Genomic DNA, 6106 nt, shown 5'->3' on the forward strand with positions numbered 1-6106 from the left:
CCCTTACCTAACACTACGGGCAATTTAGCATGGCCAATTCACCTAACCTACACATCTTTGGACTGTGGGAGGAAACCGGAGCACCCGGAGGAAACCCACGCAGACACGGGGAGAATGTGAAAACTCCACACAGTCAGTCGCCTGAGGCGGGAATTGAACCCGGGCCTCTGGCGCTGTGAGGCAGCAGTGCAAACCACTGTGCCACCGTGCCGCCCAAAATCCTCAAGTCCCAGAGAATCCTCGGATAAATCCCATCTGGCACAGGGGACTTGTCTACTTTCACTCTTTCTCTAAGTGATGACACCTCTTGGTAACTGACCCCGATCCTTGCTGGTCTAATATCTCGTATCTCATTCTCTTATGCAATATTCTCCTTTTCTTGAGTGAAAACCGACGAGAAATGTTCGTTTAGCACCTCTGATGACTTGAGGGTCATCAGATCAGCCATGAATGGTGGAACAGAATCAATTGGCTGAAAAGCTTTCTTTGGTTCCTTTGTCTTATGCACTTATCCCCGGCAAAATTCTTGTGAATTGACTCTGCAACCATTCCAATGGAAACACATCGTTCGTGTATTACTGTGGCCAGAACTGCACGCAGTACTCCACCTGTGGCCTCACCAAATATCTGAACAGGTCAACATAACCGCCCCACTCTTATAATCGAAGCTTTGAGCAATGAAGTGCCTTCCAAGCGTTCTTAATTATCTTATTTAAATCTCCTCCCACCTTCATCAATTTGTCCTTCTGTTGCCTCCCCTCATCCACAATACTGTGTTCTTCCACTTATCTTCACATCATCTGTCAGCTGAGCAACAATTGCCTCAGTTCCTTTGTCCAGGTCAGTAACATACAACGTGAAACGTTGAGGTTCAAAATACTGACCTATGTGGATCTCTGCTTTTCTCCAGCACCATAATGAAAAATACTCCTTCATCGGTTGTCTTGACCTTCTGCTCATGAAACCATTCTCCATGCATCGGAATCTTGCCCCGAAACCATTTCCAATTATCTTATTAACGAGCCTCATGTGTGACATCTTATTAAAGGCTTTTTAAAAATCCAAAGAAAAAATCTGCCGGCTGGCCTTTGTCTGACTTGCTTGTTCCTGCCTCAACCAATTCCAACAGAATTATCAGACATGACTGCTGCATAATGAAGTCGTGCTGACTTCGATCAATTTTAGCTTGCACGTTTCTGCAATCTCGACATTAGTAATGGACAAAAAGAACTAACTATAGACTGAGATTAGCCCATCGTGCCCAATATTTCTTGTGTTCTGTGTACATTCGCCTTAAACATGGTTTTTACATTAACGACATTTCCTAGCTTCCATCTGACTCCCCTGGCATTGAGTTCTATTCCTTCTCATGAATTTCCATGGCATGGCCTGAATGAACCCAAAAACGTCTAACGCCTTCCCTGAACGGCTGTCCTTCCAATTAATATTCCTCAACGCCTCCATCATGTCTTTGTCGCCTTTTAGGTTAACAGTACTATTAGATCTGTTTCCAGACTTTCCTTCTCAAACTTCGGGTTGACATAAAGCATATTACCGTCACTGCCGTCCAGGGGCTCATTCAACATCAGCTCCCTATTCAAATCTGTCTGAATTCAAATCACCAAATCCACATTGTCTATTCCTCAGTGAGTTCCACCATCAGGCTTGTCCAAAAAGATTCCAATATTACATTTTGTGGGATCCGTTACCAACCTGATTTGTCCATTTAAGCGGCAGATAGAAATTCCAATGATAATTGTAATAGAGCCCATTTTGCATGGCCTTTGTATCTCCTGATGTATTTGTTGGCTCACAGTATGATTCTGCAAGCAGGCCTGCATGTAGATTCCATGTTTTTTCTTCCTCTTTGTAATTTCTAAACTCAGCCCACACGGTTCCTCCGCCTTCTTTTCAGAAACCATTCCTTGGTATTCACTTAATCTTATCCTTTAGCAGCAACGTATCCTCATCTGTTCTGTCGATCTGCTTGTCCTTTTAGTATATTTAGAGATATTTATTTCCCAGCCATGATTCCATTGCAGGCATCCCTCTTTGATACCCACAACTTTTTGCCTCACCTATTCAAACTGAGCTGAAAACTCATTTATCTCGTTCCCTGTTGTTTCAAATGCCACACTTTGAATAATATTGCTTATTAAGCAAAAGAACTGTGAATCGATTCAATAATGTTACAGAAAAATGTTCGTTTATTTAATGTTAGAATGTTAGAACAAACAAGTATGCTATAAACTAACGATAAACACTCCAAATCATCTGATGCTTTAACTTGTGTGATCACTTACCACCACACTAGAAGTTGGGGCTCTAGGCGATGGTGTGATCTGGCCTTCTTTTGAGGCTCTCAGGGGTGACTTCTCTTTCTGTGGTTATTCTGGATTTACCACGCTGAGCGGGATTTTGTGGCGATTCTTATCGTTCAATCTCTTCGTGCTCATTTCTGAGGTCCTTGAAGATATACTAATGGGTTGATGAGATTCTATCATCCTGATCCATCAGACCCAACCAGGTATTAGCATATAGATGGCAGAGTGGCTATCAGATGTTCACTACAGTAGGTGATGGATGCACGTAGCCTCCACTAAGTAAGGGAGCTAGGCGACTCCTTGTCTGGCAAATGACTCGATGCTCCTGACTGTCCAGAAGGCGACATTCGATTGTCGTATTAATATCCAAAATCAACTGTGTTGCAGGTTCTGCAGCTATCAGCTTTGTTTGCAAACCATCTGTGGGAAGCAGCAGTCTGTCTGAGTTCTGCAAGAGGCTTATGATTATCAGAGTAGGCAAGATGGCTTTCCATTCCCTGCATACACGGGTTTAGGGCCACTTCTTCGAAGCTCATCGTACATCGATTGTTCTTGGTGCCTTTCTGCCCACAGTGTACAAAATGCAGAAACCTCAGCGATGCACTATTGTTTTCTTTGGAATACTTGTCCCTTATGTGCTCTACCTGAAGTTACATTAATGACCCGCTCTGTACTTGCTATCCAATTGCTTGTTGTGGAATATTCACAGAACTCTGCTGAGCCCTCCCACCTTTAACAACTTCCAGGCATCGGGATCACATTATTTACCATTACTGCTCGATTATTGGCGCAGGTCCGTTGGGCGAAGCTAATCCCAATGATCCTGTTCCTTCATGCCAGTGTCCCAGGGAATGGATCCCCTCTTTTCTGCAGGAAACCTCTGGTGATATGTTTCCTTCCTAAATTTTCTTCTTTTTGTGGTACCTTACACGTGGCTGGGGTAATAATGCGGTATTTCCAACAATTGATATCCTGTTCTTTAATTTCGTTCCTAATTCCTGACATTCCCAACACTGGAACAATTATTCGATTTCATATTGAGACGGGGATAAATGTCATTTTGTAAAACTATAGGGTGAGTGAAATGAAATAACCACACTTATTAATTGTAAGTGAACCCTGGTGCCTTCAAAATGAGTATGTATGCTTAATTATTGTGTAAAATTCTATTGTAATAATTTCAAAGTTTTAATGTGATGGGATGTATTGTTTGAAGACTCCGTCCTTATAGGAATTAACTCCTGAACACATGCTTGAAGAAAGGCAGTGGAAGAAGCGTCCGATATTCATCACTTCTTCTCTCCTCCAATTTGCCAGAGCGGCGAGGAGAGAAGGAGTGGTGAAGCGAGGGCTGCCAGGAAGTGTGTGTTTTCCCGCATTAAAAGTGACTTATCTCGGGAGTCGGGCCTCCATTTACTGAGAGGTGCGAGGGAGGAGCGAAGAACATCTGGGAAGTCATATATTTGTGTTGTTGCGTTACCCGAAACACGACTTGGGTAATGTCTTCCAGCCATCCTCCTCCTCTAACCAAAAGAAAAGGTTTTGTGCGCCAAGTTGGTTATTTAATGAGTTTATTCTTTTATTCCTTATTTTTCAACAGTCTCTTTGGGAATTTAGAATAGTGGGAATGGAGGTGAGGGCAGTTGAATGTTCCACCTACAGAATGTGGGAGGTAAGGGTCACCACTAGTGTCCCTGTGACTACATCTGCGGGAAGTGCACCCCACTTCAGCTCCTCGAAAACAGCATTAGGAAACTGGAGCTGGAGCTGGATGAACTTCGTATCATTCGAAACTTAGTGTGGGTTATTGAGAGGAGTTACAGGGAGTTAATCACTCCTCAGGTACAAGAAAAAGGCAGATGTGTTACAGTCGGGGGACGGCAAGGGAACCAGCAGGCAGTGCAGGGACCCCGGTGGCCATTCCCCTCAACAATATGTATACCATTTTGGATACTGTTCCGGGGGACGGCTTACCAGGGGAAAGCAGTGGGGCACAGTGCTCTGGCACAGAGTCTGCCCCTGCTGCTCAGAACGGAAAGCGGAAGAGGAGCAGAGCAGTAGTCATTGGGGACTCCATAGTTAGGGGGACAGATAGGACATTCTGTGGGGACGAGAGAGACTCACGGTTGGTGTGTTGCCTCCCAGATGCCAGGGTTCGTGATGTCTCTGATCGTGTTGTTTGGATCCTTAAAGGGGAGGGGGAGCAGCCCCAAATCGTGATCCACATAGACACCAACGACAAAGGTAGGAAGAGTGATGGGGATTTAAGGCAGAAATTTCGGGAGCTAGGATGGAAGCTTAGGGCTTGGACGAATAGAGTTGTTGTCTCTGGTGTGTTGCCCGTGCCACGTGCTAGTGAGGCGAGGAATAGGGAGAGAGAGGAGTTGAACACGTGCCTTCAGGGATGGCGCAGGAAGGAGGCTTTTGGATTCTTGGATAATTGGAGCTCTTTCTACGGTAGGAGGGGACCTTTACATGCAGAATGGTCTTCATCTGAACCAGAGGGGTACCAATATCCTGGGGAGGAATTTCGCTAAGGCTATTGGTGTGGGTTTAAACTAATCCAGCAGGGGGATGGGAACCAAAATTATAACTCAAGTATACAAAAGGTTGAGGGTAGGGAGGTCTGAAATCAAGTTTCAGGAAAGCAAGATGGCACTGGCAAGCAAGAAGTTGGTTTGAAGTGTGTCTACTTCAATGCCAAGAGCATCTGGAACAATGAGGGTGAACGTGCAACATGGGTTGGTACCTGGAACTTCGATGTTGTGGCCATTTCGGAGACGTGGATAGAGCAGGGACAGGAATGGTTGTTGCAGGTTTTAGGATTTAGAAGCTTCAGTAAGAACAGAATAGATGGTAAAAGGGGCGGATGGGGTAGTGGCATTGTTGGTCAAGTCCAGTACTTCAGTTGCAGAAAGGATGTTTGGGGACTCGTCAACTGAGGTAGGATGGACTGAGGTTAGAAACAGGAAAGGAGAGGTTTCTATAGGCCTCCGAATAGATCCAGAGACGTAACAGAAAGGATAGCAAAAATGATTCCCGATAGGTGTGTGAGAGTCAGGGTAGTTGTCATGGAGGACTTCAACTTTCCAAAGATTGACTGGGATCACTATAGTACGAGTGCTATAGATGGGTCAGTTTTTGTCCATTGTGTGCAGGAGGGCTTTCTGACACAGTATACAGACAGGCCAACAAAGAGCGAAGCCACATTAGATTTGATACTGGATAATGAGCCCTTCCAGGTGTTAGACTTGGAAGTAGGTGAGCACTTTGGCGACAACGATCACAATCCTGTTCTGTTTACTTTTGTGATAGAAAGGGATAGGTGTATACCACTGGGCAAGAGTTACAGCTGGGGGAAAGGCAACTGCGATGCGATTAGGCAAGATTTAGGAAGCATAGAATGGAGAAGGAAACGGCAGGGGATGGGCACATTAGAAATGTGGAGCTTATTCAAGGAACTGTGTCCTGGATAAGTGAGAGAGAAAATTTTCAGGTTGTCAGGTGTATGTTGATTTTAACGAATATAGAGGGTCTTTTAAAGAAACAGTTTTAAGCTAAGAAATAACTTTGAGTATTGTAGCTTGACCAGAAAAAAAGCAGCAGGGGCATTTCGCAAAAAGCTTATAGTTTGTAGGCCGGCTTTTTGGACTATCAAAATAGTAAAAGATGATCTCAGAAGTCAGAAGGTTAGAAAAGAAAAGAAGAACGGGATAAAATAACAGGAAGGCTGTAACGAACAAGAACAGCCAAATGAGACAGATTTAAAAGGAAAACAAGTG

The sequence above is a fragment of the Chiloscyllium plagiosum genome, chromosome 39, assembly GCF_004010195.1.
Source record: "Chiloscyllium plagiosum isolate BGI_BamShark_2017 chromosome 39, ASM401019v2, whole genome shotgun sequence".
Taxonomy (NCBI): domain Eukaryota; kingdom Metazoa; phylum Chordata; class Chondrichthyes; order Orectolobiformes; family Hemiscylliidae; genus Chiloscyllium; species Chiloscyllium plagiosum.